We start from the raw sequence: 11,928 nt of genomic DNA, 5'->3' as shown, positions 1-11,928 counted from the left end.
TGGTTCTTCATTGACAGTTATCAGCAGGAAGACTCTTAAAAATGACAAGGCCCATCAGATCATAAATAATGAGGAATTTATACATCTCACTGTCAGAAGACCCAGAGTAAGAAGATTATCCTGTAAGGATGATCCAGATGAAGAGATTTCATTAATAAAATCTCAAGGTAGGGTGACTATCTGATTTTAATACCAACAAGAAAAAAAGAGATTGGAAGATGACTATAAGATGAAAAATGGATTTGGAGGCTTAAATATTGGTATGCCTCCACACAATAAATGGTCTTATAATGTTCCATTTTTCTCCACTTATGCTTTCTTTAAAGAATTAATTGTATATGTTCAGCACAGAAACGTGGCTCATGTAAACTTATAATGGCTTCCATCATGTTTAAACTGTTTCTGCTTGTTAATCATAGATCAAACAATTTTACTATAAAATAATGTCAGAATATTTTCAGGGAAATCTTTTGTGCAAATAAAGTAGTAAGGGAATGATTTTATTTTGCCAATATTTTATTAGTTTAAACTACTGATTTGTGTAACTGTTACAGACACTGATACTAATGGCACCACTAACTAATTTTTACCAGAAAAAACACATTCTCTAGTTTATTTTCTGCTATAAGTCTTAGCATAGAAATTGGTACATACATGGTAGACACTCAATATTTGTTGAATTAAAATATTGAATTTGTTTGTATAGCTCTAGTAAGGTATATCAAAATCTTGTGACAACATTTGACCATTAAATTGTATGTACTTTTAAGCCTCTATGATGCAGTAATTTGAGTAGCTATGAAATAAGTTTCACTGATTATTTTTTCATTTGTTGGTGCACTAAGAAAGAATGAGGCCCACTCAATGAATGAAAAGCATTTGGTTTATGACATATTTTAGTGTAAAAAAAGTTTCCAGAAAGATGTCCTCACTTAATTCCACCCTTTTCATCCTTACTCTTTTCTTCTTCTGGGGATGCCTGGACTGGAAAACATGCATCTCTGGATTGGTTTTCCATTCTTTGCTGTGTTTCTGACAGCTGTACTTGGAAATATCACCACTTTTTGTGTAATCTGGACTGAGAGCACTCTCCATCAGCCCATGTTCTACTTCTTGGCCATTCTGTCATCTATTGGCCTGGGCATGTCCACATCCATAATCCCAAAATGCTTGGCATCTTCTGGTTTACACTGAAATAACTCTCATTTGAGGGATGCCTAATCCAGATGTTCTTCATTCACTTGTGCCCTGGCATGGAGTCAGCTGTACTCGTGGCTATGGCCTATGATCACTATGTGGCCATCTGAGACCCTCTTCACTACACATTGGCGCTGACAGACAAGGTGGTGTTCATCATTGCATGGGTAATCCTATTGGGTTCTTTATTTTTTGCCATACCTTTTGTTCTACTCATTCTAAGGTTACCATTTTGTGAACACCAAATCATCCCACACACTTATTGTGAACACATGGGTATCGCCCGACTGTCCTGTGACAGCATCAGGGTCAACATCATCTATGGCTTATGTGCCATCTTTATCCTGGTCTTTGATATCATAGCCATCATCGTTTCCTACATCCAGATCCTTCATGCTGTGTTTCAACTGTCTTCCCATGATGCCCAATGCAAGGCATTCGGTACCTGCGGTTCTCATGTGGGTGTCATGTTGACTTTCTATACCCCCGCATTTTTTTTCATTTATGACTCATAGGTTTGGCTGGAATATACCACTCTACATTCACATCCTTCTAGTCAATTTCTATGTAGTCATTCCACCTGCTCTTACCTCTGTAATTTATGGTGTCAGAACTAAACAGATTAAAGGTGCTGAAAGTGTTTTCCAAGAAGTAAAACCTAGCTCTGGTGTTCATAAAACATTCTATTTAAGAAGAGAATGGCACTAATTTTCTATGTTCAAAATCTAAAAAGGACATTTGAGAAGAATAAGATGATGCCAAAAGTGGTCTTTTTTTTGGCTGTGCAACACAGAAATGGAAAGTTAAGACCAAGTCAAAGGCATAAATAAAAATGTTTTATAATTTTCAATTGTTTGGAAATAATTCATATTCTTAATGTTGAAGAAGACTAACGTCTTGTTCTACTTCCATTATGACTAAGCACATTATAATCACAGTCATTTTAAAGCAAAATCAAGCCAAAAAGCAAATAAACACACATATAAAGCTTTATATACAGAGTTTTAAAAAAAATACTGGATCAATCTATTTAGTGCTGATACCCAAATAATAAACACTGGAGTATTTCCCATATTCCTGGGACTTACTATCAAAAAGAATGTTATTTTTTACTTTGTCATGCTAATGTTGAAAGGTATGAAGTTGATATTGTTAATAGGATAACCAAATGAAAATTTGAAAGTTTTCCATCATAAATAGAATAGTAGAAACTTGGCAATCTTGTTAAATTTGTCATTTTGTTATTGCTATGTTATAAAGTGTGCTGTAGTTTTTACTTGGTGGACAAGTTTTAAAAAGTCTAACTTGCTGATATCCCTTTGCAAACAAACTATTATTTTCCAAACACTTTTCGCCATGTGTCTTTTTTGCCACCCCTAGAAAAATTTATTTCTTATGAAACACTGAAAGTCCCTATGTTGCTCTAAGTTTGTCATTATCTGTTTTTGATTTTGCTGTTTGTTTTAATGGAACTCTAGTTCTATGTGATATTGCTTAGCGCTGTCTAGTTCTATGTGACATTATTAACATTTTAAGCACAAAAGATTCAAGAGAAACTGTGCTTGTGAAATTCTGGAACAACACAAATTTCTAGTAACATTTTTACTGTAGGATTTCTCAAAGGTTGTAATTTGCAAATACTCATTTACAATCTAAGTCAAGATTGGCTTAGGTATGCTCTTTTCATCCCAATCCTTGATACTCATATTTTGCAGAATATACTTCAGAAAAAAAACAACTTAAGTTGTTATAGTAGAAAATATGACGTTACAATTTCTTAGATATATATTAATTAACATTAAACCTTGAACTTAAATTAAAAAAAATACATCAGTTTTGCTGTGTAATTGAATTATAGGCATTATAATTAATGCCTATAATACAACAAACTTTTCTTGGATTCTTAGTGTGAGATTGATCATATGCCATCTTTTCTTGAAATTTTCTATATCACTTAGATTTGGGGTAAGTAATTGCTCTGTGATTTTAATTATCTGACAACTTCAGAAAAAGTATGAGTTTTTTGATTATCCAGTAATTTATTGTCATAAGATTTTGAGTGATGCTCTTCCAACTTTTACATTCTAAGTGAAAACCAAAAGTTCAGGTAGAAATTGTAAAGTATGCTATAGCATCTAAGTAGAAGGGTATATATGATCCTTTGTTAATTGTCTACAACCATATTTCTCTAAGCATAGACTCTGGAACACTGACTAATAAGAACTAAGATAATTGTTGAAAAGCAAATGTTATAGAATCTACCAGAGAAATGTTGAATCCAATTTCCTTAGAATGGACACAAGCAATTTATGTTTTTAAGGACTTCAAGCATGGTTTTCTGTTTTATCAGAAACAGTAAATAACAAAGTAAGACTTCCTCAAAATGGGGAAGAGGGTAATAATATAGAAATTAATTTTAAAAAGAACCACAATATCCCAGAAGGAATCTGAACATATTTGGAAACCAGGTTTATAAAAGAGAAGAATGTTCTTGGAACATTTTACTTTCTATCATGACATGATTTAAGTATTTATGACAACTGGAAATTTTAAATATGCTGAGTGGCTTTTGTAGTGATTATATTACAATTATTAATTTTAGTAGTTTGATAAATTATATTTTATAATAATCCCACTATTTGGTAAATGTTTCTGAAGTGCACAGATAATCTGCGGTTATATCTGTTTAAACATAAAATTATATTTAGACAAGTTATTTTCCACAGAAAAACTGGTCATTTTATCATTAAAAGATGACTTTAATGAAGCAACCAGACATTCTAAGGTAAATAATATAATGTTTTCTTCAGATGTTACTCACCAAGAAAAATGATTTAGTCCAGAGGCTTTGAAAAACTAAACAATTTAAGGAAACTATCCGATATCTTCTTGGTCCTTACCCCATAGATAATTGGGTTCACCATGGGTGGGACAAGAAGATAGATGTTGGCCACTAATATGTGGACATGTGGAGCCACATGGTACCCAAATCTGTGGGTGAGAAAAGAAAAGAAGGCTGATGTATAGGACACTAAGATGACACAGACATGAGAGCCACAGGTGCCCAAGGACTTGAGTCGGGCATCTTTGGATGGGAGGTGGAAGACAGTATGGAGTATGAGGACATAAGAACAAATAATCAATATAAAGTCCACCCCCCCTGTAAGGAAGGCAACAATGAGGCTATAAGCTCTGTGTATTCTTGTCTCAGCACAGGCAATTTTGATGAGGGCCATGAACTCGCAGTGGGTGTGAGAAATGATATTGGTTCTGCAGTAGGGAAGCCAACGCAGCAGGAAGGGGTGGGGGCTGAGAAGTGCCATGCCCCTGAAAACAATAGCTAGGCCCATTCCCCCTACTGCAGTGTGTGTCAGAATAGTGGAGTGTCTTAATGGATTACAAATGGCCACGTATCTATCAAAAGCCATGGCCAGGAAGAAACCAGACTCCATGGTGGAGCAAGAATGAATGAGGAACACTTGCGTGAGGCAGGCTACAAAGCGAATTTCTCCATTATGAAACCAGAAGAGGCTGAGAAGTTTTGGCACAGCTGTAGTGCACACAACAAGGTCAGCCACAGCCAGCATGCAGAGGAAGAAGTACATTGGTTCATGGAGGCTGAGGTCTGTCTTGATGATAAAGAGAAGAGAGCAGTTTCCCAGTAGGGCAAAAAGGTACACCACACAAAAGGGAATCGAGATCCAGATGTGGGCAGCCTCCAAGCCAGGAATGCCAATAAGAATGAAGGTGGATGGATGGACATCGGTCTTATTGTGTGCTGACATAACAGGGTCAGATATTTCAGCTTTCTCCTCATGGACTTTTTCTCTAAAGCAAACAAAACAATAATGTATAAACTCTGAAATCTCTGATGAGCTAAGAAAGTTAAAATGCAGGGAATTGTAGGCCGTGAAATAATTGCAATGCTTATAAATATTTAGATATAAATTATTTCATCTGAGAGAGAATCCGATGTTATTATTGCTGTTCTGCCTCAAAGTGGGCATCACTTAAATACATATTTAGAGGATATCTGCAGTGAGAGCTGCAGTAAGCATTTTCTGATTATTGAGATGAACTGAACTTTGCGTATCTTATTTATACACAGAGCAGCAATAGTAGTTTTTACCAATACTCTGCCCTGCTTACTTTTATTGATATAAGCATTTGAAATGTGTAATGTTACAGATGTATAGATGCTAAATGAGGGAAAATATCTAAGAACCAAAATCCAGAGTTAAATTTGAAAATTCTATAAACTTCCATTGAGAAAAAAGTGATAACAGTTGTATATTAAAGAATATGTAAGAGTCATGGGTTTGGAGAAGTTAATAAGAAATAGTGCAATTCTAAGACAAGAAACAGAGTGCGATAAGGATAAGAGAAGTTTTTGAAGACAGAATAGATTTCCTTCTTTTTAAATATTTTATCCACATTAATTTTAGGATGTTCCAAGTTCAGAGTATGACCTTGAGACAGGAAAATAAACATTTAGAATGATGTGTTGACTGTTACTGTGGAATTATCTGAAAGTTGTTTATTCACAACCACATGGAACTCATTCAGAATGATGACAAGAGTGGACCTGATGACTGGGTGTCAGGAAGTAAACAAATCGCTGCACTATTCATGACTCTTTCCAGGTGAAACAATTTGTGTTTACTCCTTCTTGAACAAGACATAACTGCAGCAATTTTATTATAATTGTAGTCTGAGTTTCCTTCGCTTCCTTTCATGTGTTTAATTAGTTAGATAACTTTGTCTTGATTTTGGTTGAGTTCACATTACAGACAGTCTACTTCTTCCAAGCGTTGGATTATGATTTTCCCTTTGTTTTGTATACCTTTGCATTGCTTAATCCTATTCTTACTCCCATACTTTTCTGACTACATTTTTCTTGTTTCTGTGAGTGTTAGAACAGTATTTTGAAAGTCATATTGGTCAGCTAATAGTTTATTTTCACTTTTGTTTATATTTTGCATTTTTCTTTTTTAGAAACAAATTTAAATCATCCCTTAGATTTATTATTACAGGTGCTTGTAGATTATGGATTCTTTGTAATCAGGAAGAATGACATTTAAATCGGTATCCAATGAAGTCAGAATTGGAATATGTATAGCTAACTCATCTCCAGTATTTGATTTCAATGAAGAAACATGTTAGTTTCTTAACCTGTCTTTGAAGTTTCATGCCCAAAGGTTTTGGTTATTTTAGCTCTTTTACTTTCAGTGTCCCTAGGGATGGATATTCTATTTTGAATGTGGAAACAGCTAAATACATGTGTCAAGAAAGCTTTGAAAAGTTTAGGAATTGTCATCTCTGAATCATGGTATATATTGGATAGACTAGGAATATAGGAAAATCACATTATTAGAAAGTTACATATTAATGACACAGGATGGTGGACCCCAATCTTAGGGTCCAGTCAGCGAGGTCAACTGAGTCTTGTCTTCACATAAGAAATTTCAAGAGTGATCCACCAAAGTCAAGCAAAAGTATATTAACAGCAAAACGAAATAGAAAGAAGACTACTCTGTAGGCAAAGCAGCTCCCATACATCACTGGGGTTTCAGCTGGAAAATGAAAGCAAGTTTATTGAAATGAAAGAGAGCAGTTTGCTTTATAGACAAAACAGCGTGGGATGGTCTATAGGAAAAACAGCAGCTATATATTGCTGGGTTTTTTTTGTTTTATAGTAGTTGTCTCTTGATTATGTTAAGGAAAGTGTGGAATATCCATAGGTTTCCTGGGAAAGGGACGGAGATTTCTAAGAAGTGGGGTTCCACCCAGTTTGTTACAATAAATGAGCAAGGTTGGGACTGTCATGGTGCTGGAGGGTGTGTCATTTAGCATGTTAATGTATTATAATGAGTGCATAATTAGGGCCTAGGTCAGGTAGCAAGCAAATTAATTGCCATCTTGAGTCTTGCTGGCTATAACCAGTTCTCAGTCACATCCTGTTTTTCTCTGTGGTGGTTCAGAAAACCAGGCCATCTACCTGTCTAGAAAGACTCTGTCGCCTGTCTTAGTAATAAAAAGTTACCTTGTTTATCCTAGGAAACTCATCCTGCCGATCTCTTATCTCAATAATATAGCTAACATATCTAAATGAGTCCATCACTGATGATGAGCCAGTTGTTTGCCTGAAAACATTTTATGCATTAACTCATTTAAATTTTATTTTCATGTACAGATGAGGAGATGTCAAGTAATTTGTATAAGGTGATATAGCTGGTATGTGATAGTCCTGGTTTCTAGCCCAGATACTGATCCCAGAATGCTCATACTTAATTATAATGATATCGCCCTAATTATATGACATTCTACTTACATTTGTAAATAAAATATAGTGAGGTTGAAAATTAGTCTGTATACAACATTAGAATATGACATCTCCATTCATTTGATTGTGAATACTGGTTGAAATTCTACTCCTTGATTTTTAAATTCCATAAAGAAACTGAACAAATCAAAGGCTTTTTAACTGTTTCTTAATGTACTTGCCATCAACAAATGAGCTGTCACAGGAGGAAAAAAATAACATAATGAAGCTCTTTCAAACTTACCTTGTTCTACAATTAGATTTATGTATATAATTCTTGAGCAAATGCATTTTTACATATTTTATTATTTTTGTTCTAAAAAAGAACATTTGTATCCATTTTCTCTGTCTATGTTTCTATAAACATTCTCACATTTGCCACGCACTTTATTCTTCACCCTGTTTATTATTTCCTTTAACACAAATTTAGCTATACTTTTCCAATACAAAACAAGTGAACAGTAGGCATTTCAAGATGGCTGACTAAATGCATCTAGTAATAGCCTCTTCCACAGAGAGGAAACAAAATAGTTCTTGCCTAGTGCTACCACCACCATTGCCAAACCAAGGCAGAAATCAATGGCAGTCATTCCACCATCCCTCAGTAGAGGGGTAGCTGAACATTTTAATGTACCTCAAGAACAAGTTGCAACCACTGCTACTGCAGAGTGCTGTGGGGCTGAGGCACTAGCTAAGCATGTGCTCTTTCAGACATCTGCTTATGACTGCTCCTACTGAAAGCAAGACTCCCTTTCCCAGTAGCGGGGCTGCAGTGTAGCCTCTGCTGTCCACACCTCAGCATTCCACTCTTCCTCTCTGTATGACACCTAGCACCTGCACACACCATTAAGAAGCCTCAAAGTAGGTCCACCAGCACAACTCCACAACTCCCACTCCCAGTACCCAAACATACCCTCCAGAGGTCTAGGGCTTGCTAAACTTAGATTTCCACATGGAGTCTGAAGTATGACCCATTCAACCTGCTACTATGACCACAACTGGTATCCATCTGCATGCATCACCTATGGGTCTGCTTGGTGACTGGTTTGCTGAACCTATCACAGACATTGACAACACCAGGGGAGACTGCTTACATCCCAGAGGGTTGTTTCACCACTGCTACTGCTATTACTCATGCCAAACCTGCTGACTAGGGTCTCCAAAACATACTCACCTTCCCAGGCCACTGTGTCATTCCCAGAAAACAAGCAAGTCATCTGGAGGCTCGGCCTGCCTGGAACTGCTAATATGTGTACCAATGTATGGTGCCCTGGGGCTGAAGTTCAGGTCTATCCAGCCCACCGCTGCAACCACTGTGGCCTCAGGATTGGCCCACCTGGCATCTCAGCCTTAAGCAATACTTCACCACAGCTTCCAATAACATCCACATCCAATGTTTCAGAAGAATTCACAGACATCACTTATGCTATTTAATTCATAAGATATCATACAGAAGCTGGGTTCGGTGGCTCAGCCTGTAATCCCGTGCCTTGGTAGGCTGAAGTGAGTTGATTGCCCAAGCCCATGGGTTTGAGACCCACCTGGGCAACTTGGTGAGACCTCATCTCTACAATAAATAAAAAATTAGTTGGGTGTGGTAGCGTGCACCTGTAGTTTCCAGCTACTTGGAAGGCTGAGGCGGAATGATCGCCAGAGCCCAGCAGATCGAGTGACCACTGCACTCCAGTCTGGACAACAGAGTGAGACTCTGATTCAAAACAAAACAAAATAAAACAAAGATATCATACAGACACTATACAACTGCAGCATGCAGAATCAAAGCCAAAGTGCCCTACTTAACTAATACTCTTTCTTAAGAAAGCAAATTCAAAAAACTGTAAGAAATAACTGTTACACCAGATGTGCATATATCAGTGTAAGAATGCAGAAAATATAAAAATGAAAGAAACTATGATGCCTCTGTAGGGAAGCAATAATCATCTGCCAACAGATTTAAATAAAAAAGAAGTTTATAAGCTATAGAGAAAACAAAACAAAACAAAACAAAAAGGATTTTAAAAAAAGAGAAAGATATCAATTCCGGTTAAGAAAAACAACATCATCAAAACGATAGATATCATAAAAACAAAACAACAACAAAAATAAATTCTGAAATTAAATAACTAGTTGAATGAAATACAAAATACAGTTGAAAGCATTAACAATAGACTATATCAAGCAGAGGGGGTCAATCAGAATTTGAAGGTAGATCTTTTGAAACAATTCCATCAGAAAAATTTTTTAAAAATTAGAATATAAAGAGAGCAAAGCCTATGTGATTTATGATACACCATAAAGCAAACAAATGTTTGAATTTTTTATGTACTAGAAGGCAAAGAGAAAGTGAATGGGCTACAACATTTATTTAACAAAATAACAGATGAAAATTTCCAAGTCTAGCAAGAGATTTAGACATCCAGATTCAGGAGGTTCAATGATCCCTAAGTAGATGCCTCCTTTGTGGTACATTGTAGTTAAATTGTCAAAAGTTAAAAAAGTCAATATTCTAAAAACATAAAGGAGAAAGTGTCTAGTCACATAAAGAAACCACCATCAAAAAAAAAAAAATAATTAAAAAAAAAGGTGAAACCCCTACAGGCAAGAAGAAAATGCAGCAATATATTCAAAGGTCTAAAAGAACAACAACAAAATTTTCAGCAAAGGATACTATACTCAGCAAAGTTGTCCTTTATAAATAAAATGCTTTTTGACACCAGCAAAAGCTGAGGGAATTCAGCACTACTAGACTGGCCCTACAAAAGTACTCCTGGAAAAAATTGAACAATAAATACCGCCATCAAAACACATAAAGTATTAAAACCACTGGAAAAGCATCAAAAAAAAAAAAAAGAAAGAAAAAAATAAAAAATAAAAACTCAAATGTTACCACTACAGAAAACCATCAAGCCAAATTATAAACAATAAGAGAGAAAGGAAAAAAGCAGAATTTATTTTTTCAAGTGACAGAAATAAGCCCTCACATATCAATAACAACCTTGAATGTAAATGAATTAAACTTTACACTTAAGAGTTGTAGAGTGGCTAAATGGATTTTCAAAAACCCAAAACATGGTCCTAATGTATGGTGCCTACGAGAAACTCATCTCATATGTACAGACACATATAGACTGAAAGGAAAGGGATAAGAAAAATATTCATGCAAATGGAAACAAAAATCAAGTAGGAGCAGTTATATACCATAAAACAGATTATATCAAAAACTATAAAAATAAAGATCATTTTATAATGATAAAGTGACCAATTCAGCAAAAGTATTTAATAATTCTAAACATGTATGCACTCAACACCAGTGAAGCCAGTTATATAGCAAAAGTATTGTAAGATCTATAGTGAGAGATAAACTGTACTGCAGGAAGAGTTGCAGGCTTCAATACCCCATTCTCATCATAAGACAGTTAATCTAGAATAAAAATTAACAGAGAAGCATTGGATTTAAACTACCCTTTGGAAAAAATGGACCTAATAGACATTAGAGAGCATTTCATTCAACAGCACATGTCTTGCAACATTTTCAGGATATACCAAATGTTAGGACAAACAGACTTGAACATTTTCAGGATATACCAAATGTTAGGACAAAAAATAAGTCAAAACACAATTTTAAAATGAAAATTATATCAAGTATCTTCTCAGATCACAATTGAATAAAAATCAATAACAGAAGAAATATTGAAAATTGTACAAATACTTGAAAATTAAACAACATGCTCATAAACAACCTCTGGGACAAAAAAGAAATTATGAAGGAAATAAAAAATTTTTTAAAATGAACAAAAATAGAAACACAACATCCCGAACCTATGGAATACAAAAAAATTAGTGCTGAGATGAAAGTTTATAGTGATTAATGCCTACAAAAAATGTAGAAAGACTTTAAATGAATAATTTAGTAATGCATCTTTAAAAACTAGAAAAGCTAAAAAAGAAATAAAATGTAGAAAAATAATATATAGATAATATAGACAATATGTAATAATGATATCTGAGCAAAACTAAATGAAATAGAGAAAATAAGTAAAAAGAATCAACAAAATGAAAAGTAGGCTTTTTTGAGAAGAGAAATTAAATTGCAAAATTGATAGTCCATTAACTATACCAACTAGGGGAAAAAGAGACAGCCAACACAAGTAAATAAAATCAAATTTAAGAGATATTACAATTGATACCAAGGATATACAAAATGTCATAAGAAACAAATATGAATAACAATATCTTAACAAACTGATTATCCTAGAAGAAATTGATAAATTACTGGATTCGTACAACATGACAAGATTTAATTAAAAAAAAAATACCTGGATTGCGTGAGCCCGCGTGTTCGAGACCCGCCTGGGCAGCGAGACCTCATCTCTACAATAAATCAAAAAATCAGCCGGGCATGGTAACGC

General features: G+C 34.9%; 1 pseudogene; it reads left to right on the top strand.

The window, feature by feature from the left end:
* Positions 1-948: 948 nt before the first annotated feature.
* LOC103263494 lies at positions 949-1,905 on the top strand (annotated as a pseudogene).
* The last annotated feature ends 10,023 nt before the right edge of the window (positions 1,906-11,928 follow it).

The sequence above is a fragment of the Carlito syrichta genome, unplaced genomic scaffold (genome assembly GCF_000164805.1).
Source record: "Carlito syrichta isolate Samal-C Ts95f unplaced genomic scaffold, Tarsius_syrichta-2.0.1 Scaffold305126, whole genome shotgun sequence".
NCBI classification, from domain to species: domain Eukaryota; kingdom Metazoa; phylum Chordata; class Mammalia; order Primates; family Tarsiidae; genus Carlito; species Carlito syrichta.
This window is presented reverse-complemented; position numbering and strand designations above follow the sequence as displayed.